Consider the following 26,888-nt stretch of genomic DNA (forward strand, 5'->3'; position numbering starts at 1 on the left):
CTGAGGGTGGGGAATGAATGACCCTTTCATCAAAATTGGATTTAAAAATCAATCTTACTCTAGGAAAGTAGGAGAGGAAGGGGATAAGATAAAGGGAGGGTGATGGAAGGGAGGCAGATTGAGGGAGGAGGTTAACAGAAGCAAAACACTTTTCAGGAGGGAAAGTGTTAAAAAAAACAGAGAAGAAAATATATAGGAGGGAATAGACTGGAGCTAGCAATAGTAATTGTGAACAATTTTTCAAACAAGATTCTCTGGTAAAGCCCCCTTTTTCTCAAGCACAAAGAGAACAAATTAAATTTTATAAAAATAAGGGCCATTTCCCCATTGATAAATGAACAAACTATATGAATGGTTTTCAGATAAGGTTGTCAAATGCTATCTATATCCATAGTAAAAATATTCTAACTCACTACTGGTTGGAGAAATGAAAATTAAAACAATTCTGAAATATCATAAGTGTTTTAGATTGAGTAATAGTAGAAAAGGAACATGATAAATGTTGGAGGGGATGTAGGGAAAAATGAGACATTAATGCTTTGTTAACAGAGTTGTGAGCTGAGTTAATCATTTTGCAGAGCAATTTGGAAGTACACCAAAAGAGCTATAAAATCACATAGACCCTTTGACTTAGTGATGCCACTACTAGATCTGTATCAAAAGAGATGAAAAACAAAACAGAAAATGATTTATATGTATAAGGATATTTATAACAACTCTTTTCTCGTGGCAAGGAATTAGAAATTGAGGAGATTCCCATCAGTTAGGGAATGACTGAAAAAACTGTTTTACATGATTGTGAGGGAATGATAGTCTGCTATAAGAAATGATGAGCAGGATGCTCTTAGAAAAACCTGGAAAGACCCTCAAAGTGAAATATATTATGTACAAAGTAACAACAATATTTAGGATAATTGACTATGAACCACTCTGCTTTTCTCCTCAATACAATGACCCAATACAACTCTGAAGGACTTATGATAAAGAACACCATCAATCCTCAGAGAAAAAATGCTGATAGTATCTGACATAGACTGAAACATAGTTGATTTTACTCTTTTTCTTGAGGCCTTTTTTTTGGGGGGGTTCCTATATTTTCTTTTGTAACATGACTATTATAGAAATGTTTTGTATGACTACACATTACTAACATAAATCAAATTTTTGCTTTCTCAATGGTAGTGGTGGGGTAGGAGAAAAGGAGAGAGACTTAGAAACTCAGAGGTTTAAAAGTAAAAGCTAAAATTATTTTTACATGTGACTGAGTAAAAAATGAAACATTTTTTAAATGAAAAAATAAATACTTTTGATTGCACTATTGAACTAAATAAAAGAAATGACTGGAAGAGGCATGAGCACAAATTTAAGTTTGATGTTAGGGAAAAAATAGCCCCAAACTCCCTAACAATTAAAAATATTCAAATATGCAATAGACTACTTTTTTGTGGGGCAATGTGTTTCCAGTTCACTGAAGGACTTCAAAAGATTAGATGAGCATTTGTCATGTTTATTGTAGAGGTAACAACTTTTGAAGATAAAGGTGAGCTAGATGTCTACTAAAGTCATTTCTTATTTTGAAATGTCTTTTTCTCAAAGTCATGGACAGAAATAGGATACAGAGTAGATGGTAAATTTTAAATATATTATATACACATTAATACAGAATACAAATGAAGTGGCTTAGATAACATGGCTAGAGGGTTAAGATAAATATATATCAAAACAACTACTATATATAATTTGCATGTTTAACAATGCTTAAATAAAAATTTAGAATTATACTTTGATATTTGTAGGTTTAAATGGGTATAAATTCATATCACTAAATGTTTTTTTTAAATCTCTTCACTAGTAATAGGAATTCACAATGGAAAAGTTCAATTAGGTCATTTAGTTCGATTTTTGCTCAGCTTTCAGTTCTTTTTATTGCTAAATATGGGTTGTATATCTCAATCCATCTCCTGGGTTCCAGAGTTACTTTTACCAGGGTGCTGATGTGTTAGCACAGTGGGGTAAGCAATATGCTTGACTTCATACATACAGGAGGGAAGCAGGTGGGACCATTTGTCTGGGTGAGTGCTCTGGCATTTCTGCCCACACTTAAGTTGTATTCATTTATGGTATTTAAGGAATGAAAGCAAGGGTGGTACATTAACACTAATCCCTACTATTTTTCAAGCCCAGAACATTCTACTGAAAGGGAGTGGGAGACAGGTAGATTTCTGGTTATAGCTAATAGCATGGCTACAGCAAAAATAAGAATAAAAACTAACATTTATACAATATTTTAAGATTGGCAAAGCACATACAAACATGCATGAACATATACACACAAATACAAGTATGCACATACTTGCAAATATGACTAAATGCACTTTCATTTCCCCATCAAAGCTACTTTAAAATAGAGACTGCTATAATCTCAAAATATGAATGGAGAAGGGGGATAAACTGCAATCCTACATTCTTATTTTGCTTTAAGGTTTGCAAAAGGCTCATTTATAATATCTCTGTGAGGTGGGTACTGCTATTTCCATTTTATAAATTGAGAAAGTGGCTTAGGCAAATTAAGTGATTTACACAGATTCATACAGAGAAAATAAGTATCAGTGGCATGATTCCTGGTGTTGCATTCTATTAACTATTGCCTCTCATAAAGGCAATTTTTTGGATGGGGACATTTTCCCCTAACATCAACCTAAAAGAAAGCAGAATATCTTTAAGAATACTCCCAATCAGTACAGTTTGGATTGTACTGATACATTTTCTCCAGTTATCCATGAAAATATATATACACAAAACTGTAATAATGAAAAATATAGGTGCTTTCCACCACTATACAGCATATGTGGAATTATTATTTCAAATAATCAGCAAAGGAAAAAAAGAGAAGATTGGCATTTGATCTTCAAATTCTTATTATTATGATCTCCAATTTTACAGATGAGGAAACTAAAACAGAAAGAATAAGTTACTATCTGTAATAGTAAATGTCTCTGGTAGGATTTGGACTCAGGTCTTTCTGTTTGAAAGTCTAGAACTCTTACTATTCAGACATTTAGCTGAAGTGGCCCCCACTGTCCATTATTCTCTGTATGTATGTTAATTTGTTCTGTTGATAAACTTAATCTAATGGAAAGGCAGTCAAGAATGTACCAGAGTGTAATATAGTGTAATGTGGGTAGATGTGGATGGTAAGTTTATTGTGATGTTATGTTCTCCAAATGCCCGATCTCATTTGCTTGAGGCCATTGTAACACTGTTTCAAAGATCCAGAATATCTAATATCATTCAAGCAGTAAACACCAATGATCCTCAAGTCCATCAGAAGTTATATTCTTTTTTTTGTTAGGTTTTTTTGTAAGGCAAACGGGATTAAGTGGCTTGCCCAAGGCCACACAGCTAGGCAATTATTAAGTGTTTGAGACCGGATTTGAACCCAGGTACTCCTGACTCCAGGGCAAGTGCTTTATCCACTATGCCACCTAGCTGCCCCAGAAGTTATATTCTTATGAATTCTCCCTTCATTAGTGTGGGGTTTTTTAGAGACTAAGGCTATAAGAAAAGAGTGACTCTCTTCTTAGAGTGATCCTAGGTGGCTCAGTGGATACAGAATTGACTTTGGATATAGGAGGATGGTAGTTCGAATGTGGCTTCAGACACTTGATTCTTACTAGCTGTGTAACTTGGGCAAGTCACTTAACGATGATTTCCCTGCATCCAGGACCATCCTGATTTATTTCTGGCTACTGAATCCAGATGAACTGAGAGAAGAAAGTGAGGCTGGTGATTTAGCACAGCATATTCCTCACTCAAATCCAATTCACATGCTTTTCATGGCATCACCTCCTTGATGTTGTGGTCTTTTGGAAAATGAAGTACAAACATGAGAGTGATGCTAAAAGTAAACCTGTCTCCTTTATTCTGTGGATATAGTGATGGAAACACAACTGCAATAACAACCAACAATACAGGACTTTTTTTATACTCTGTAATTGAAATGCTAACACTAGAAATCCTTTGAGAAGGATTCCTTGAAGGGCAAATCTAGTGCCAGTAACCATGATAATTCCAACTTCAATATCATATATTAAAGTTGCTGCAGTTAAAAAAAAACTTTCTGGATCTTAGGATGGAGTTAGTGGTCCACCGTGAGGTAAATAACTTCCTGTCCCTTCTGTCTCAGCCTTTACACCTCTGGGGCCCCCTTATTCTTTTAGATGACAGTCCAACAGGTCATGAAACATTTACTTTGAAAAAATATATTTATATGAATAAAATAGAGAAATAGGAGATCAATAGATGAACCTTTGGTTAATTTGATTAAAAAAAGAAAGAAGATAACCAAATTATCAGAATCAAAAATGAAAATGGTGATCTAGCCACCAATGAGGAGGAAATTGAAAAGATAATTTATATGTCAATAAATTTGATAACTTAAGTGTAATGATTGAATAGTTACAAAAATACAATGTCTAGATTAACAGAGAAGGAAATAAAATACTTAAACGACCCTATTTCAGAAAAAGGAATTGGAGAAACCATCAATAAATTCCCTTAGGAAAAACCTCCAGGTCCAGATGGATTTACAGTAAATTCTACCAAACATTCAAAGAACAATTAATTCCTATTCTACATAAACTATTTAAAAAAAATAGGTGAAGAAGGAGTTTTACCATATTTCTTTTACGATACCAATATGGTACTGATATGTGAACCAGGAAGAACCAAAACAATGACAATCATAGACCAATCGTCCTAATGAACATTGATGAAAAAATCTTAAATAAAATTTTAGCAAACAGATTAGAGTAAGTTATTACTAAGATAATGATCAGGTAGGATTTATATCATGTAGGCAGAGAGGGTTCAATATTAGGAAAACACTCAACATAATTGAACATAACATTAACAAAACCAACAAAAATCATATGATTATCTCAATAGATGCTGAAAAAGCCTTTGATAAAATACAACTTTAAAAACACTAGAAAGTATAAGAATACATGGAGTTTTCCTTAAAATAAGTAGTATTTATCTAAAACAATAGATATTCTATGTAATGGAGTTAAACTAGGAGCATTTCTAATAAGATGAGGGGTGAAACAAGGATGCCCATAATCACCATTATAACCTAATATAGTATTAGAAATGCTATCTTTAGCAATGATAAAAAAAGAAGAAATTGAAGGAATCAGAATTTAAAATAAGGAAGCAAAGTTTTCACTCTTTGAGGATAATATGATGATATACTTAGAGATCCTGAGAAAATCATCTATAAAACTACTTGAAGCCATTAACAAATTCAGCAAAATAGCAAGACAAAATAAACCTACATAAATCATTAGCAATTCTATATATATGAAGAACAAAGCCCAAGAGCAAGAGATAGAAAGAGAAATTCCATTAAAAAAAACTGGAGACAACATTGAATACTTGAGAAAATACCTCCCAAGATAAACCTAGAAACTCTGAACATATTTTTAAAGCACTTCTCCCACAAATAAAGTCAGATGTAAACAATTGGAAAAATGTCAATTGCTTATGGTTAGGTCAAGTTAATATAATAAAAATTACAATTCTATTCAAATTAAAATTACTTATTCAATGCCATACCAATGAAATTACCAAATAACTATTTTACCAAGCTAGAAAAAACAGTAACATTCATCTGGAGCAACAAAAGTCAAGAATTTCAAGGAAACTGATGAAAAAAATTGTAAAGGAAAGTGACCTTGCTCTACCAGATCTAAAAGTATACTGTAAAGTATCAGTCATCAAAACTGCCTGGTACTGGCTAAGAAATAGAGTAATGGATAAGTGGATTAGGATAGATTCAAAAGAAACAGTAGTAAATGACTATAGTAATCTACTGTTTGACAAACCCAAAGACATTAGCTTCTGGAATGAAAACTCACCATTTGACAAAAATTGCTGGGAAAACTGGAAAAACTAGGCATATACCCACATGCCACACCCTATGCGAAAATAAGATCAAAATGGGTACAAGATTTAGACATAAAGTACACATCATAGACCAATACAGACCAAGAAATACTCTATCTGTCATATCTATATTAAGGGGAGAAATTTCTGATCAAGCAAGAAATAGAGTATATTATAAACTGCAAAACTGATGATTTTGACTATAACAAATTTAAAAGTTTCTGCACTAAAAAACCAATACTACCAAAATTAGAAAGAAAACAGAAAGTTGGAACATAATTTTCACAGCGGTTCTGATAAAGGTCTCATTTCTAAGATATATAGAGAATTGTACCAAATGTGTAAGGTTAAAGGTCATTCCCTAATTGGTAAATAGTCAAAGGATGTGAATAGACAGCTTTCAAATGAAGAAATTAAAGCTGTATTTAATCACATGAAAAAAAATGCTCCAAATCGGTACTGATCAGAGAAATGCAAATTAAAAAAATAAACTATGAGGTTCCTTCCACCTCACATTTATCAGATTGGCTTAGATGTCAAAAAGGGAAAATGATCAATGTTGGAGAAGTTTGGGGAGGTTTGGGACATTGAGGCATTTGAGGCATTGTTGGTGGAGTTGTGAAATGATCCAACCGTTCTGGAAAGTAATATAGAACTATGCCCAAAGTCTAATAAAACTGTTCATACTCTTTGACCCAGCAATTCTAGTACTAAGCTGATATCCACAGGAAATCATAAAGAATGGGAAAAGTTCACATGTTCCAAAATATTCATAGCAGCTCTTTTTGGAGTGCCAAAAAAAGTTGGAAATTGAAGGAATGGCTCATTATTGGTGAATGACTGAACAAGTTATGAATAGTATTGAATACTATTATTTTATAAGAAGCCATGAATAGTTGGACTCTAGAGAAGCATGGAATGAATTACAGGAACTGTTGCTGAGTGAAGGGAGTAGAACCATGAGAACTTTGTGCACATGAACAATAACACTGTGAGTTAATCAACTTTAATGGACGCAGCTCAGAGAGCTCAGACAACCCTCAGAGACTGTTTATGGATAATGCTATCCCTATCCAGAGGAAGAAAACAAAACAAAACAAAACCAAAAAACTCCTCCAGAAACTGATTGAACACTACATTCACTTTTTTAAAATTTCTATTTTTGTATTTCTATCTAATTGCTTTCTTTTCTTTCAGTCCTAATTCCTCTTACCAAAAATGACTAATTTGTAAACATGATAAACACAAATGTGTACATACAATATTCACTTGACTGTTTTCCACTAAGGGGAGGAGTGGGTGGAAGGCAATTATGGAATTAAAAAATACGCATATGCATGTGCAGTATAGAAAAATTTTCATAATGTGTAATGAGAAAATAAAATATCAATGGAAAAAATAAAATAAAAATATAAGTACACACATGTCTCTGTGTAACTATAAAAATAAAAAATTAATTTATTTTGGAAAAACAGTATTTCTCACACCACAATCTCATATAAAGTTTGACTAGAGATGCCAGAAGAGACGAGATATAGATGCTCTTTTTTTTGTGGAGACTCTTACTCCCATAAATATAGGGGTAAAGAAAGAGAATGATAAATTAATTTGAGTTAAGTAGAGTAGCAATTTCCTTCTTTCCCTTGGAGATTGCCTTGGGATGGGATGCCATCACCTTAGCAAGTATGCCAAGAGACAAAGAACCTTCTTGTCATTCTTAACACTCCCAGGTATCTATTACAGTCTGAAAACCTTAAAACAATATCTAATCAAACAATAACTAAGAATTTATTGATTCTTATCTGTCACAGAAAAAATCTGTTTGGCTTCCTGAAATTCCATACAATTTAGGTAATTTGTTATGCTGAGATATTAAAGGAAAGAGGGATGCCTCTAGTACATTTGTTCTAGTCTATATGTGCAGAAATTGAGGGCTTTAGATTCATACAGAGGAAATACAAACACTGACTAGATCTCAAATCCATTAAAACATCTAAATAAGTCAATTGGGGCTTTTTTTTTTTTAGATTTTTCAAGTCAATGGGGTTAAGTGGCTTGCCCAAGGCCACACGGTTAGATAATTATTAAGTGTCTGAGGTCGGATTTGAACCCAGGTACTCTTGACTCCAAGGCTGGTGCTCTATCCACTGTGCCACCTAGCCGCCCCTATTATTTCTTTTTCTGTATAGAACAGAAAGACAAAATGGTTCACATTCTTTTGAAAAAAAATGAGCAAACTTTCTTTATCCTCAATCGAATGTGATTTCTGTGTAGGCAGAAATGATATTTGTGTAACCCAGCAAGTAGCTTAATACCTCTTCTTCTAAATGAGGTGTTTAGAATTGAATTACTTTGAATAGAGATTCAAAATCTAATCTGAAGGACCAAATACAAGTAGAAAATGAAAAAAAAAATTAATCTTATCTTCTTAAAAACACTTTTTTTCCTATAGTTTTAAATTTTTTTTTACAATAACCACATAAACTAGTGTGGATCAATTCACTTTCACAAAAACCACTACCACCATCACCACCTTCACCAACACTATCACAACAAAAATAGCTAGAATTTATTTAGAACTTTAAGGAATCCAAATACTTTACAGCTATCTTATTTAATCTTTACAGGAACCCTGGGAGGTAGATTCAAATTCTTATTTTACAGATAAAGAAAGTGAAGAAAAAAAGAGGTTATAGCATTGTTCTGGATCAGTGTCTGTAAATATTTGAGGCCACAAATGAACTAAGTTTTTCTTGATACCAGGTAAACTGTTTTATCTACTGTGACCTAGCTGCTTCAAATAGTTACAAAATATCATGTATATTGTATTTTAAGATATGCAAAGTGCTTTACAAGTAATATATCATTTGGTCTTCCCAGAAATCCTTGAAGACTGATTACATTGGGTTAAATAGATAATGAGGAAACAAAATGAAAAAAAAATGGTAATTTTCTGCCCTCATGAAACTGACAATACTAGTGGTTATTAGAAGTCTCATTAACTCCATTTTACCATTTGGTAACCTAAAGTTAAGTTAATCTAGATAGCAAGTGAAGTGGCTAGGACTGAACTCAACTCCCCTAAATCTTTTTGCCAGTATGCTCCACACCTCACTACACTTTATTTTTCAAATACAGAAACAAACATACATAGCAATGTTCTTTTACAAAGTTGTGGTTATTTCTGAGTGGACTCATCTTATTTGAATTAATTTGAATAATTCCACAGCAATGAATCAAGTGTGGCAATAAAATCAGCAGATGGGCCATGGACCATTTTACCAGGTTCCCAATGATTTTCAGTGAACCATGCAGCCTGTCTGCAGGAGATATGGGGCAAATCAAATTGCATTGAATCATGTCAAAAACCCAACAGCAACTTTTGACAATTAACCACTAAACAAAGATGGCAGATTGCAGCCTAGAAGCAACAGATATTCTTAATTAGTAGTAGATGATTTGCAACTCATACACATTTGGCTAAGTATACAGAAAAGGAAGTATTAAGCTGCTAATTGCTAAGTGTTAGCAGACTTCATATGGATTGGTCAGAAGAAAAAAATGTGAGATATTTTTAAAAATAATTTCATAGGATTGAAAAGAGACTGACAGTTGGCGAATCAGACAAATATAGCAAGTCAATATCTTTTCCCCATATGCTCAAGTAACATCCTCATAATTTTAATCCTCACAAATAATACTCATACCTCCCATTGAATAAAAACTTAAAAACTGGTGATGTCCTTCAAATATACAGATTAAGAACATGGCAATCACTGGGGCATCTAAAGGACATAGCTTTCTTCCTTTCAAGTGTGTGTGTGTGCATGTGTGTGTATGTGTGTATGTGTATGGGGGGGGCTTATGGTTGGTCATTCATGCTTTAGGCATACCTGTTGTACCCTTCAGATATACCTAGAATGGTATCTGTCTGATAAATCAAAAAGTGAGAGGTTGTCATATAAATGAATTTCAATGTCTTTAAGTTTACAGTGTTAATAGAGAGAACTAGAGAGAAGATGACAGGACATGAAAAAATGATCCCAAAGCTTAGTAACAGTCCCTTTAAAAAACAAACAGGAAGACATTCTTAACAGTCAGATTTTTCTGGACTACAGTTTTCTTTATAATTAGATCACTTTGTACAGATTCACACACACACATATAATGGCTATAAAATAATTAGCTTAGATAGGATCTTAGAAATCATTTAATGCAACCTCCTGATGACCCAGAGAGGTTAACCAGATTACTACACAGTAATACAGCCTAGACTAAAACATTAACCAATTGCAATATTGTTGCAGTTTTCCTTATATTAGGCCAAAATCTACATATCTGCACTTGTCCCTATAGCTTCTCAATTTAAGGAGAATAAAGTCAATCCCTCCACTGCATGATGATTCTTCAAGTATTTGAAAGCAACTATCCGGTTCTCCATAAGTCACCTCTTTTGACAACTAAACAGTACCAATGCTTTCAACTCATAACTTATGATATAGTCTTCAGTCCTTTTTGCTTAAAAAAACACACAAAACTACAAAAAACAATGACCTCCTAAGTCCATTCTAGTTTTTCAATGCCTAAAGATTTGAACTACCCAAAAGAAATGATTTAAAATCTTGCCTCCTAACTCTTGGAGAAGACATTAAGATTGACCCTCAATATTCATTTATAAAATAATGAGAATATTTTTATTACCACTTCCCATAATTATTCTTTTTTATCAAAATTTTATGTTTCCAAGAACATACACAGGTAATGTTTAACATTTATCCAATTGCAAATTTGTGAATTCCACATTTTTTCTACCACTCTCCCTTCCATCCCCTCTTCCCAAGTTAGTGAACAATTTAGTAAAATTGTTTAAGTTTAATCATATTTTAACATGTTTCTATATTTGCTTCTTCACTCTGAAAGAAGAACCTGACATCAGAATGAAGATACCATGATAAGCACATGATTTGGATTTTAGGAAAGGGATGCTAAACTATGTCACCAATCTCACTTTCTCCTCCAAAGCCATCTAAGTCCAGTGGCCAGTCCAAGGTCACACAGCTAATAAGTGTCTGAGATTGGATTTGAACTCCTATCTTTCAGACACCAAGGTTTGTGCTCTATGTCATATTTCCATATTAGTCATGGTGTGAAAGAGGAATTAGAACTAAGGGGAAAGAAAAAAAAACATCACACAGTTTTACTTTGGACCTGTATTCATTTGCATTATGTTCATTTGACTTTTTCCAAGCATTCCTGGAGATTTCTACAGCTCCTTCTATTTGATTGCTAAATTCTTGGGGTTTTTTTTCAGTCTTGAAGTATAACTCATATGTGATCACTTCCAATAAACCTTTTCACTTTCCCCCAGGGATTAATGCTGTAGTTCTTTAATTCACTTACAAGGAAATGTATATCATAGAAATCTAGGTAGGTTTTTAATATCATATAAAACTTTTGTCTCCCACAAATTAACCTGTCCACAAAATACTTATTGATAAATTTTATTTTTTGTTGTTATCGTCATGGTTGTAACTACTATTTCATTCATATTACTTTGAGATTTATACTCTGAGTCCAAAATAATGTTTTTCTTATCCTTTATTTTCAAAGAAGACCATGACATCGGGGAGGTGATGACATGACAAACACATGAATTGGACTGGAATGAGGGTTGTTGTATTAAGTCACCAGTTTCACTTTCTCCTCCAAAGCTATCTGGGTATAGTGGTCATATATGTATCAGGATGCCTGAAGATAGTGAGGCAATAAGGGTTAAGGTCACACAGCTAGTAACAGTCAGGTGTCTGGGGTTAGATTTGAACCCCTGTCCTGACTCCAGGTCAATGCTTTGTCCACTGCACCAACTAATCAATCGTTTTTGTTGGATATTTCTACATGGATAACCAACACTTCACACTCACTATGTACAGAAATTGAACTTAGATCTATCTATCTGTTTATTTAGTTATGGCAATGGAGTTAAGTGACTTGCTCAAGGTCACACAGCTAGATAATAATTATATGTCTGAGGCTGGATTTGAACTCAGGTCCTTCTGACTCCAGGGCTTATGCTCTATCCACTGTGCCACCTAGCTGCTTATGAACTTACGATTTTCCTCAACAAACTTATATATATATATATATATATATATATATATGTATATATATATGTATATGTATATGTATATGTATATATATGTATATATAATATGCATACATCCTTGAACTTCCTGATTTCTATTGTTATAATGACATCATCTGTTATTTTCCTTATTCATTATTGGAACAGTGATGCTTTTTAATTATCTCTGACCATTTTCTGTCAACTTTTCTTTATTTAATTCTATCATTTTTCCTTTTAAATATATTTAATTTATGTCTTTCTCCTCTAATTTATACTATCATCACTCTCATAAAACCTCTTTGGTCACTTTATTCCTGGATTATGAAAATTTATCCTAATTCATGTTTATTCCTCTAAAATATAATCAATATAATATTGTCAAATTACTTCTTCCCAAATACCGCTTATATCATAACATTCTCCTTATAATAACATAAACTTTCAATGACTCTTTGTCATTTTCCCCATAGCTAAGGTCATATATAATCTGATATCACTCTACCTTCCTCTGACATTATCACCATCCCCACAACCATCATCCCCACCATAATTTTCATCATAGCTTATATTTATCTAAGTTGTCTCATATGACTTTTTCTGCCCACAACAATTCTTTGAGGCATATATAATTAAGAGCTGACATTTAGATACAAAGTATTCTACATTTATCATCTGTTGTGTTCCTCCCAATAATCTTGTGAGATGAAAACTATCATTATTTGCATATGACAGCTAAGGAAACTAAGAGAAGGAAAGACTAGGTTATTACTGGCAAAGAGTATAAAGTGGGATTTGAAACCATGATTGTTTATTTTTTTCCTGATCTCAGACTACAAATCCATTGCATTTGTCAATTGGTAATCAATTCTAGTTCTTATGAAATTATGATGGGTCTTCTTTCTACAATATCTAATAAAACAGGTTTTCTTATCTCAACCATCAACAGTAGGTACTAGGTGTTGTTATGGATAAATTATTGTACTTGCAATGTGGAAGACCTGAGTTCAAATTTCACCTCATTCACTGAATGATGTCATTACTCTGGACAAATCTCTTAACATTTCACAACTTAAGTTTGAACATGGAGATAATCATTGCACCTATCTCTAAGGATTTTTTTTGAGGAACAAATGAGATAAAATATATAAAATATTTTGTAAATCTTGAAGTGCTCTATAAATGCTAGCTATTGCTTACATATCTATAAGATGATCTCTGCACATATAGTTCCACAAACTATCCCTTAAAGAGACTATAATCTTCGATATATCAAAAGCCTCATATTTCTCAGATTTTTTTTTGACCAAGGGTTAATAGGATATTCTTTTGTGAAGACTAAAGTTTTCATTACTTTAACAATCTGGAATTACATTATTGTAGGTATCTCCTTCCTTGATGAAGCCAATAATATATTCATGAGTCAGCAACTGTTCTAGGATTATTATGGCTGAACAATTTATCAGCTTGCAATCTAGAGAGGATCTTTTAAAATGTCAGGAAACTGATTCTTCTCAGATATGCATATAGTACCTCAAACAATCCTTAAATTCTTGTCAATAAGAACATCAACAAGCAGAACCAGAAGAACATTGTACACCGCTAGCAACATGGGGTTGATGATCAATTTTAATGAATTTGTTCATTTCATTTGTATAACAATCAAGGACAATTTTAGGGTAGCTATGATGTAGAATACCATCTGTATCCAGAGAAATAATTGTGGAGTTTAAACAAAGACTATTATCTTTAATTTTAAAAAAGGTATCTTATTATGTAATTTTGCTATCTCTTATATTTCATTTTTTCCTTAAGAATATGATTTCTCTTTCAACACATTCAATTTTGTTCAGTGTATAGCATGGAAACAATGTAAAGACTATTAGATTACCTTCTGTGGGAGATGGGGGGAGGGAAACAAGATTGGGGGGGAATAGTGGAATTAAAAAAATAAAAATAAAAAAGAATAGGACATCAAGCTATAAATAAGTATTTTATAAAAGATGTATTTTATAGTTACTATGCCTTGTTGAGGATCCAATTTTATATAAAAATGAAAAAGCCCCATTTTCAAGGTGGACACTACTAATTTGACAAAATCAGATCCAAAGATTCAGTGTTCTCATTACAGTCAAAGGAGCTAGGCTCAAACTTAGCTCTGATGCTCATTACTAGTTGACCTTGCCTCAAAATCGCATCTTAATAGTTATACATCTAAAGACAAAAATATCTTTAGAGAACATTTAATCCAAACTCCAAGCCAGCTTTGTGGTAAAAGTCTGGAGTTAGGAGGACCTGAATTCAAATCTGATCTCAAAATTTACTAATTATGTGACATGGGGCAAATCATTTAACCTCATTTGTCTCATTTCTTCATCTGTAAAATGAGCTGGAGAAGGAAACAATAAACTTCTCTTTATATTTTCAACAAAATCAAATAGGGTCACAACAAGTCAGACAGGGCTGAAATGCCTTAACAACATCAAATTTAATCTTCTCACTTTATGGATCAGAAAACTGAGATCCGGTAAAGTTTAGTGATTTGCCGAAGATCACAGTTTATAAAAAATGGTGGAGGTGAAAGGGAATTGCAATTTTTTTGACTCCAGAGTTCATACATTCCATCATATCATAGTGATAATACCTAAACATTTAAAAGGAATTCTCCAACTGGCTCATACCAGTCCTATATATTTCTGTTAGCTTATGCCACTACACAGATCTCAAAATAATACCCTGAGTTTAAATTTATCAATGACAAGGAGTCAAGAATAGGAAACAAAATTTAAGAGTCCAGAACATTCAAACCTTAGCTTTTATCTAGAAACAAAAAAAGGTGGAATAGGGTATTTTATTGAAAAGGTTCAAACACTCTTAACTGCTGCATGATCCCAGATAGATAAAAGGAATCATTCAGTGGGATCATTCAAAAGAGAACAAGTGAACTGGCAGCATATTTAGGACAGATTTTAAAGCATCACAAAAAAAGAATAGAGGTAAAATTTTACTTGACATGAAATATCTATGTGATTATGTCTGAAAAGATTTTATCTTTTAGTTCTGCACTCTTCAGCTTGCCACACTAAAGTGAAATAAAGCTTGTCTGACTATAATTTTCATACTCTTTAATTGTTTTATTTTATTTTGTAGGAGGAGACATATTGTGTAGGCTTAAGATAATTACCTTGGAAACTAACCTAATTTGCCAATATACTGTGTTTCAAAAGTAGAGACTTCTGATAGTTCAGATTTCAAAACTCTATCTATCTCTCTCTCTTTCTATCTCTATTTATCTCTATCTCTATCTCTATATATCCTTTATTCCATTTTTTGTAACCAATTAATAGAATTTGAAATGTATTCTCTTAAAAATTGATTTGAATCCTGATATATATATGCTAAAGAATGGCATTCCATAATTTCCTGTATGGGAATATCAGCAATGGGATACAAACTATCAAGGCAGATGTATTCTATAATTTTAGAGAATTTTCTGAGAAACTGAGAAATTAGGCAATTTGTCCACATCCATACAGATAATAGATAATATTGGAACCCAATACTTCCTGATTTAAGACTGACCCTCTAATTAGTTTGTCTTTAAACTTTCCACAGAAAGTTAAATGCAAGTTATTGATGTTACAATCTGATACAAAACAGTTGCAACTGGAAATAATTTGTTTGTTGAAGTAAGGCTCAGAACCTAAGATCCTAAGCTCTTAAAATGAACTAGATACTGCAGTCCCTTGTATGGACCTTCAATTTCTTATGAGATGATACATGTATAACACTTGGAAAACCTTCAAGTACTACAAAAGGTTAATCATTATTATTATTATTATTATCATTTATTAATAATCTAGTGTTGGAAGCTTCCCCAGAGAGGAAAAATCCATTTATCAATGAAAACAGGCAACATTCCTCTAATTTAAAGACTTAGAATATTGCCCTGAAGTACTGAGTTTTGACATGCCTTGATCAGGATACAGAGTGATCATGTGACAGAGCTAGGACTCAAATCCATGTCTTCCTGACTCAAAAGACAGGAATCTTTCATTTCTGCTATCTTAAAACAAGAGAAACAAAAACAAAGAAAATTATTTAACCATCAGAATGGTCTATCAGTTAAGATCATAGGGCTTTGTGATAATCAACGTAGTAAATTATTGTTAGTGTAATTATTGTTAACATCAATATTATTATCATTATTTTCATTTGATCCTGTCTTGTCACCATTGTAACAAACGCCAATGGTGGAAATTCCATCCTTTGTTTCAAATAAGTCATTCACTTGCAACCTACTGTCAAAGAGATTTGCAAACCTTACAGCAATTCACACTTTGATTATTATTGTAAAGCCCAGAGATACATACTGTAGATTTTGCCTGCAGTATAAATGCTTGGTGGCCCGATATATTTCCTTTTACAGGAATGTAATAAAGAATTATAAGTGTTTTTTCTATGGATAATATCAGTAAAGATAATGAAGTCTTGAAACATATGCTAAATTTGAGGACAATTATTTCAAGAAAAATAATATTCAAAAGGCTTTAATTATATAAAGTTCAAATATTTAAATATTTATGATATGTCCACTCTTATAATAGGAAAAACATTGTTTTTTTCCTATTTTTTCCTATTTTTCCAATAGGAAAAACAATAACCTTTTTAGCTTCTTGTTCTAGTCTTAGTTGGCAGAAATGATGTTCTAGAACTATAATACAGTGTTCACTGATAAATACATTTCAAAAACAATGACATTTTTGAGAGACAATTATTAATGAAGTTAGTTTGTTGTTAATGTCAAGCTTTAATGTTGGGATAAATCTGCCAAGTTTCAAACAACTGGTTCTTTATTTAATACAAATGGTCCGCCTCCCTTTCTTTGCACTGAAAATAAGGATTATTGATTGTCAATTTAAAATGGGGGGGGTTCAATTTTTAATTTTCTTGGGCAGTTAAAGTATATAGTTATTCTGCTATGTGTTTTTTCTCATTCATTAGAAAATGAGTTCCTTGAGAACAGCCTTCTCACTTTTTCATTCCCAGAACTTAGGATGCCATAAATGCTTAACAAATGCTCTGTTTCATTTATTAATTTGTGCAGTAATTCATCATTACATCTATTTTAGAAGATGACTGTTAGTTTTCTGTGCACTGATTTATTATCTATCTTCTCTTACTAAACCTATCTGCCCTAATTCTGATCTTTGGCAGGACTGTCCTTTTCTCTTTTCACTCAATGTCACCATGAAAAGAATCTAGTCTAAAGTCACCTGAAGTAACAAAACGTTAAGCATAGAAAAGGAATCAATGAAAAAAAAAAGTGAGGGGCAATGGCATAGGTGTCCCAGACCTGAAGTTTTAATACAAAGTGGTCATCTTTAAAAACAATCTGGCACTGACTAAGAAAGAGTGGTAGATCACTAGAATAGATTAGGTAAACAGTACATAGTAGTAAATGACCATAGTAATTTAGTGCTTGGTAAGCACAAAAATTTAACCTTTTGAGATAAAAAAAATTCACTTTTTTTGGAAAATAATACTGGGAAAACTAGAAGACTGGGAGCAACTAAATATAGAACAACATCTCAAACAGTATAGCAAGGTAAAGTCAAAATGAGTACATCATTTAGACATAAAGTATGATAACACAACCAATGTATGGAAAATGAATTAGTTTATCTGTTAATTCTATGAATAAGAATTTATGACCAAACAAGAGACAGAGAACATTATGAAATATAAAATGGATAATTTTGATTGCATCAAATGAAAAGTTTTTCACAAACAAAACAAAGGTAGCCTAAATAGAAGAAAACTAGAAAGTTGGGGGAGGAGGGATTACAAGTATCTCTGATAAAAGTCTCGTTTCTCTAATATATGGAGAGATGAATCATGTTTATAAAAAAATCATTCCCCTACTGATAAATGGTCAAATGATATAAGCAGGCAATTTTCAGACAAGAAATCATAATATGTTCTAGATTCATTAGAGAAATGAATTTTGATCCAGCTATACCACTACTAGGTCTGTATCCAAAAGAAATGTCTTAAAAAAGGACAAGTAAGTGTGTAAGTATACAAACATATTTATAACAGCTCTTTTTGTGGTGGCAAAGAATTTGAAATCAGGGTGGGGTATACATCATTTAGGGAATGACTAAAGAAGTTGTGGTATGTTATTTTTATGGAATAGTGTTGCATGATGAACAGGAGAGTTTCAGGAAAACAATTCACCTGAACTGATGCAAAATGAAAGGAGCAGAGCCAGAACATTGTATATGGCAATTGCAATATTATCTAATGATTAACTATGAATATTTTAGCACTTATCACCAATACAATGATCTTACTATGAATGATTCATGATGAAAAATGCTAATCTCCCTCCAGGGAAGGAATTGATGGAGACTGAATGCTGAACAAAACATGCTTTTAAAAAAATGTTTATTTTTCTTGTTTTTTTTTAAATTGATCTGTGTTTTCTCTTACAAAATGACTAATATGGATCTATGTTTGGTATGACCGCACATGTACGACCTATATCAAATTGCTGGTCTCAATAAGAATGAAAGAAAAGGAAATGAAGCTGAAATTTTTGAACTCAAAATTTTAAAAAAAGGATACTTTTTACATGCAATGAAAAAATGAAATATTTTTATAAGAAAGACAATTTAATATTAGTCTGAATTAATAATTTTAGATTTCATCTGGATACTCTACTCTTTCTCAACTTTTCCCATTTTCCTCATCCTTTATTTTTATTTTATCTTTCCAATTACATGTATTTGCATATTTATGTTATTCAATTTTCTTTACCTGCCCTTACCCCTCTCAGTGGCAAATAGTCTAGTAAACCTTGTGCATGTACATTTGGGTTCAATAGGTCCACAAATTGGTCATTCTGGGTATGAGGAATTAGGACAAAGGGAAAGGAGAGAAAACCATGGGTTAGGAAGGAAAAACATGGGAAAAAAATTTAAAAATAATGTATAAAAACATTATTTGTATAAAATGAGAATAAATAAATGTTAAATTAAAAAATAATGAAAAAATGAATATCTCCATTCATATTCTGCTTTTTTTTTTGGTCTGGATGAGAATGGTGTTGTCTATAACAGGTCTCCCAAGTTTATACTAACTCTCAACTGCTAAGAGGAGCTACATGCATCATAGCTGATCAGCTCACATGGTTGTTGATAATGTGTACAATGTTCTCTTAATGATGTTCCCTTCATTCAGCATCAGTTCGTTTATTTCCAGGCTTCTTTAGAATCTGACCATTCATGGTTTCTCATAGAATAATAGTACTCCATAATATTCATATTTTCAGCCCTTCCCAAATTGATAGTCATACTTTCAATTTCAGAAATATTTTCAGTTCTTAGCGCCATGTCTGGTAAAAAGTAGATTTCTTAATAAATATCTTCCTTTCTTCTTTCTCTTCTATTTTCTCTTGTAATGAGACAGAATTTTTTGCCATGAGGAATCACAGAGCTCAAACCTTCTAAGTTGGAAAACCACTGGGACAGCTGGTATATTAGATATTCAGTTTCCTTTCATTAAGAGTCATTATTTTTTCATTGAGTCAAAGTTTTGACCAGCTTTGAAGCTATTCCTGCCTATAACAGTCAAGTATTGCTTTCATTGCAAATACTATGCACTAAATATATTATTTATACTGAATAAGTAAAATTTATATTAACTGGAATTATTTATAAATTGTATTCTATCCTTATAAACTTAAAATCCAAAATCTCAACATATATTTAACAGAAGTTACTGTGCCATGGTCCAGCTTTGAGAATCGTCGATGTAAATGTATCAGTTGTATGACTGGATCATCACTTTATAGATTTGAATCCAAATAAAGACAAAAATGAGCTTAATTTCTGGTTGCTATTCCCTGTCTCTCAACTGCTCTCACTTTACTCTAGCTACTGATCTCTCTGCTTTATATGCTAACTAAAATTCCCTTTTCTACAGGAATCCAAAAATCATCATATTTCCAGTCCTTTCCCTCTTCTAAGTATTTCCTATTTATCCTGTCTATAGTTTGCCTTTTGTATATTTGTTTATATATTGTCTCTGCCATCAGATTGTAAGCTCCTTTAGGTCAGGGACTGGTTTTTATCTATTTTTATATATCACCAACAAATAGAGTGACTGACATATATTAGACACTTAATAAATGTTGATTGATTGCTATACTGAATAAAATGCAGCCCCAAAGACACTTGAAACCATAAGTATATCTAGACAAAACACATACCTACTTAGCAGAAGGCAAATATGTAAAATAATAGAATTGTTTTTCTTTTCCTTTACTAACCAGTGAGAACAATTCTTGATTTTTCTCTAATAAGTGAAGTTAATTAAACAACTAAGTTATCTGATTGAATTTTTAAAAAAAGGGAGAAATTGGGAACTGGTTGTATAGGAGCCCTGACTAAAACATACCACTCAAAATACAAGTTTTCTTTTCTGAAATTATTGCCCTGTTGACAAACATTTATAAATATTTTACAAAAGACATTGTCAGGGCTCCTATACAACCAGTAATGAGGGTAGGGTTTCTTTGTCATTGAATCCTCAATGGGTTAGGGGTACACAAATCACTTGGCAAGTTTACTTTGTTCAAACACTGCTAAATATTGGATGTGAAAAAGAAAAAAAACTGACCCCCAATATCAAATACCTTACATCCTAAATTTGTGTATATGTGTGTGTATTGGTGGGGTGCTAGGAGGGATGTGGGAAGGGAATAAATACATCATGCAAATAACTAGATGCATACATGCATACAAATATAGGTATAACTAGTTCAATGTTTTTATAGAGGAGAAAGTAGCACCTGAGTTAACCTTTCAAAGAAGCCAAAAATTCTGACAATTAGAAATGAGGGGGTGTGATCCAGATATGATTGATAGTTTGCCAATCAAAAAAACAGAATTTTAGAAAAAGAAAGAGGCTTAGAAATCACTGTTTTTAATAATCCCTCATTTTTAGTTGAAAAGAAAATGAGGTCTGAAGGTGAAATGCTAGGTCAAAGAGATTACCCTTAACAAAACACAGGTCTACTAAAGTGGTTATTGTTATCTTCATTTTAGAAAGCAAGAAAGGATAAATAGAAAGAAAAAAGATGCATTATCTTCTTAAAACCAGAGTCACTTTTCCTTTTTTTTTTTTTTATCTGATCAGTTTAACTTCCTTTAAGAAAGCCCTTCTCTGGGAAGCTAGGTGGAGCATTGGATATAGCACCTGCCCTGGAGTCAGGAGTACCTGAGTTCAAATCTGGAATGAAGGAATGAGGAATCCTTCATTCTAATAATAATAATAATAAAACAAGTATCAATATCTTTTAGTTTGGCATTTCATATCTTATTTGATTTTCATAACAAACATATATTGGTAAGTATTATATTAATTATTTTAATTTTACAGATGAAGAAAGGGTGAAGAGATGAGATGAGAGAGGGTAAAGCACATATCCAGAAATAAACAGCTAGAAATTGTGTGAATCTGGATTTAGCCCTAGGTTTTCCTTTCTTCAAGCTTTGAGCTTACCCACTACATCATGGTGATATGGACAGAGACTGATTGCAAATTGCTATTGAATATAACAGGTCTGCACCTTCTCTGTAACTTATATTCTAAGAAATTTGCCTAGAACCCCAAGAGTATAATTGATTTTTCAAGGGTCAGACAGTCTGTGTGTGACAGAGAGGAGCCTTGAAACATGGTTTTCCTGGGTGCAAGGTCAGCTTTTTTTCTATTACACCAAGCTGTCTTTAATTCTAATGCTAGTCCTAGATCTCTTACTATCCAGTTCTTCGTATCTGAGTAAGCCACTTAATAATAAACCTCTTTCAGATAATACTCTAAGCAAATTGTTCATAATTCTTTATGTTCAGTGAGCACATTTCCTTAGTATATTACTTGGTATCCTAATTCCAGATGGAGAACTGAGGCTCATAGGAGTTCAAGAGATAGCAGGCTGTGATATAAATAGTATTGGATGATTTGGGAGACTATCACTTGAACAAATAATACATTATTTCACATTATTTTACAAAACACAAAATATATACAAAAAGAAAATAGAATTAAAGTCAAGTAGGGTTTTCCCTAGATTGTCTCTGAAAATTTGTTCAAAACTGTGATTTCGTGCATCTGTATTTCTACTGTGCTTGCTGAAGTCCTAACTATATAGCTATCTCATGGTCCATAGTGATAATTTCCCTGTGTAAGGGAAGAGTTCTAGATAAAAGCTTTTTCAAGTTTTTTCCAATGAGCCCTATCAATTCAGGTTCCTTGCATATCTTATTTTGAGCTGTTTTCAATCTCTACAAAAATGCTACTTCAAATACCTTGAGTGAATTTTAAATAGTAATAATTAGTTTCTTTAAGCTGTTTGCACCAAACAGTTGAATCCAAGCCATTTGAATATCCCCTGTCTTAATGCCACTGCAGACAAACATAATATAAAGACCAGAGAAGTGAACAATCTTGGCCTTATTCTCAGTGATTCACTCAAAAATTAGTGCCATAGCAATAAAAGCAATAAAAGAATCAAAATGGATCTAATCACCAATCACAGATTGCTCTCATAATCTATCCTTGCTTCCTATTCATAAATCATTTAGGATATAAAGCTATGCTGACTTAATTTACTACAAATTCATGATTTCCTTCAATGAGAATGTAAGCAAAATTTACCAATGTTGTCTTGGGTTGAATTAGGAAAAACCATGTTATTCAGTAATGTCCAACTCTTCATTACCAATTTAGTATTTTCTTGGCAAAGATACTGGAGTGGTTTCCTATTTCTGGCAAATAGGTTGTGAATTATGAGGGATCATACAAGTAGTAAGTGTTTGAGACTAGATTCAAACTCATGAAGATGAGAAATCTACTTTCTAGTAATAAGGAACAGAATATGTTGGAACCAAATCTAGATTATGATATTCTGGTATGAGCATAATCATTTTGGTAGGACATTGATAAGATTCAGACCGTCTGGAGAGGACTGAGGTTATTGAGTACATTCCATATAAGGATCAGTTGAAGGAACTGAAAATGTTTAGCTAGAAGAAAATAAACGTTTTTGTTTAGATATTTAGGAAGGAAAGGAAAAGGAGAAGGGGAAGTAAAATGATAGATATTCATGTGTTGAAATGTTCTTACATGGAAGAATGAGTATAGTTGTTCTCCCTGTTGAAAGATGTCAAAACTAGACAAGTCTTAAGATGTACAGAGGCAAATTGAAGGTCAATATCAAAAGGTAACAGAACATGTTAATAATTAGAGTTGTCCAAAAATTAGAAAGGAATATTACGTTTTCCCTCCCTGGAGCTGTTTTAGGAAGAGGTTACTGGTGAACACTTGTCAGGGAGATTTTAGAGATGATTCTTATGGAGGCATAGGTTGGACTGGATAAGCACCAAGGTCCTTCCCATCTCTGAAATTTAATAATTAAGTGAATCTCTCTGCTCTCGAGTCCTTTAGAGAACTCTATGTATTATTTCCAGTCTCTGGAAATTCAGAGAACCCTGCTATGAGGTTAAACTTATGGTGATTTTTTTTATTAAACATAGAAACTCTCAAAGATCATCTACTAATCTTTGTTGGTGATAGAAGCACCAGTATTGGGGAGAAAATCATGGATTTTTATAAGTCTTAAATTTATGGTAAAGTAAAATAAGTATGCTATAGTATCAGTCTCTCAACTGGCATTTATTTACTAAGTATCTGCTGGGACCCCTTTACTATTTAAGCACTCATGATGCAAAGAAAATCAAAGGACAGTTCCTTTCCTCAAAGGGGAAACATCATAAAACCAATTAAGTCTGAATAAGATATCTGCAGGATAAATTGGGTATTAAAGACTGGGGAAAGACTTTTTGTAGAAAATGCAACTAGCACAGTCTTGAAGGAGGACAGAAACTAAAAGGAAAAGATAGGAGGGAGAGTGTTCCAGGAATAAGTGAGAATCAGTAAAAACACTGAAAGTTGAGAGATTATCACGAGCTTCAGTCCTTCTAAACCTTCTGACCTTTTTATACAAAAGTTAATTTATTTAATCCTTAGCCTTATATGGCTAATTTTAATAAAGACAGTCTTCGTCTTAACATAGTCAATATTTGGAATCAAAGTGCAGGATTGTCTATCTATTCAGTTGTTTGTTTCTTCTGTTTCTTATAGTTATTTCAACTATCTTTACCTTCCCATTCCAGGATAACCATTTCATATAACAAATAGTATTTTTGTAGAGGAATAAAAACATCAGTATAATTGACTAATATATTGAAAACTTTGGAAACACATGCAAAATGAAATACATGTAAATTTCCCACCTTCAAGAGGGGATAGGTTGGGAATGTCCTCTCATAGTTCTTCATTTTAACAGGAATTTATATTTATCCTTATTGAATTGTAGTTCATAGGTCTAGACCTGAAGTGACCTCAGAAGTTATTTAATTGATCTGGCCAATTCATCCAGCTTATCAAGATAATTTTGGCTCCAAATTTTTCTCTTTTAAAAATAGCATGCGCTACTCTGTTATTGTACCAAGATGGTTATTAAATATACCCTCAAGTTACATTTTCTTACATTATACTTATGTAAGTCTTGAAGAGAAGAAACTTGAATCCTTTAGCTCTTAAAACTGACCAGATTCTTATCCATAAATTGAGGACAATAATAGTCAGCCCACCTAACTCACAAGAATGTGATGGGGGACTAAATGAGTCATAATGGATGGTCTTTTACTACCAAAGCTATATATGTGATTAGTCAAGTTCATATTAGGATTTTATAAATTGTGTTTACTAGATGGTCAATATGCATGAGTCAGGAGTTATTTTTATTTGCATTTGATACAATTGTTCTAGTCCAAAGTCCCTCATTTGAGTATAGATGATTACATAATATGACAGATAATAGACATACCTATAAGATGAGTACAATAAATTTCCTTCAACCTAAAATTTATCATGTTATGTTTGCACTTTCAGGAAAAAAAGAAAAAAATGATCACACATACTAGAAACAAATTTAAAAATCTATTCATTTTAAGAACTTAGTTACTATAAGCCAAATGATTTGTTATATTTTTGTATCAATTTACATTCAGTGTATTGTTTTCTCATCCAGTAAGCTCCTGAATTTAATAACATATTGTTATTGGGAAACATTTCTAAAGCACTTTGGGTTTGAAAAGGACCTTGCTCACAACACTAGATTAGATTATATTTCCACTATTTTTATAAATAGAGAAGGCCAATAGATTGCCTACAGTGGTAAGAACCCACCCAGGTCAAAGCTTACCCCACAATTAGCACCATTTTCTATGTGTGTTTTAATTGTTATTTGATTGACACTCACATCTATTAGCAGAAGAAAGAAAAAAAGCAAACAGGATTACATCTCTCCCCACCCCCACCCCCAACAACATAACTTCTCTTCTCTCAACTATAGGCATGACTTTACTATACAGTGAATAAAAAAATAAATGTGCTAGGGAATCAGTGAAGTACTCTAAAGCAAAATGATCCTTTGAGATACTCATCTCTATTTTCTCTTCTGGGCTGTGTTTAATTCTAAAGTGCTTTAGACCTGATTTTGAGCAAAAGCAGCAATAGCATCAATTTGAGGGAAGCAACAATGGCTATAAAATAATGAGCCTGAATTCAAAAATCACAAATGAAAAAATCAGTACAATTACCTATAATCCAACCTCATAATACATACATGCATGCATACATGCATGTATACATATGGGAATGCATGAGTATAATTATACATACAGGTGTCAACATTAATGAGTATTGCAATCAAATGAAACATTACTATGAATATATCTTTAGATAGTCATCTAATGTCAACTGCCATTTTAAAATTCTCTTTTTTCTATATGTGTATGTAAGAATGCATGTGTGAAGTTATGTGTGTTTGCACTTACTCACATGAATGTTACCTCATAAGGTAATGAAGTTGAATAATCCTCAACACTAGAGACAATTAGACAGAAATTAGAGGTTCACTTGTAGGAGAGGTGAAATTACATGTGTGTGTGCTGGGAAAAAAGTATATCTCTGTTCATTTAGTATTTACACATGTATGTATGTATCTGTATGTGCATGCACACATTCGTACACACATCCATACATATTATACATAGTGAGACATTTGAAAAATCCTTTGAAAGTCAACTTGAGGCCAAGAAGTCCAGGGTTCAAGTCCATTTCAGACACATAAAGACTGTATAATCCTAGGCAAATTATTCAATTTCTCACTGCTCCGGAGAATTCTCTAAGAATCTAAATAAATTGCAGAGAAATTAATGATCTACATTGGTAGAGAGATTTTCCTCATCAGGGAGTTGAGAATGTTAATGAAACCACAGGTCTAATTCCCACATTTTCTCTTATCCTTATGCATGTGCACATATGTGTAAATATGCATGCGTATTTACACAGATGTCTGTATGATCTTATATATGATTGTGTTTTACATGTATATATGTATGCATGTGCACACCATACTCCTCACCCTATATACCTCTTTGATTTTTGTATTTGAATGTTTCTCTTGGTTGTTCTTTATGTAATTATATCAACTTGAATAGATTACAACTTCTTTTGCTTTCAGTCTCTCTATGGCAAAAATGAGAGCATTTGATTACATGAAATTTCAGCTCCAAAGCCAATAGTTGCTAGAACTTTAGTAGCATAGCTTATATATGGTTTATAACATACCCACACAAATACATACATGAATATAATAATTGTCATTGCCAATGCTTTAGCATAGTTC

At 32.6% G+C, this 26,888-nt stretch overlaps 1 protein-coding gene across 3 annotated transcripts in view; it reads right to left on the bottom strand.

Moving 5' to 3' along the window:
• The window catches only part of GRM5 (glutamate metabotropic receptor 5), a 739,207-nt gene that overhangs the window by 413,883 nt on the left and 298,436 nt on the right, over positions 1–26,888 (bottom strand). The gene's annotated exons all lie outside the window — the stretch shown is intronic.

Source organism: Macrotis lagotis, chromosome 1, assembly GCF_037893015.1.
Source record: "Macrotis lagotis isolate mMagLag1 chromosome 1, bilby.v1.9.chrom.fasta, whole genome shotgun sequence".
Classification (NCBI taxonomy): domain Eukaryota; kingdom Metazoa; phylum Chordata; class Mammalia; order Peramelemorphia; family Peramelidae; genus Macrotis; species Macrotis lagotis.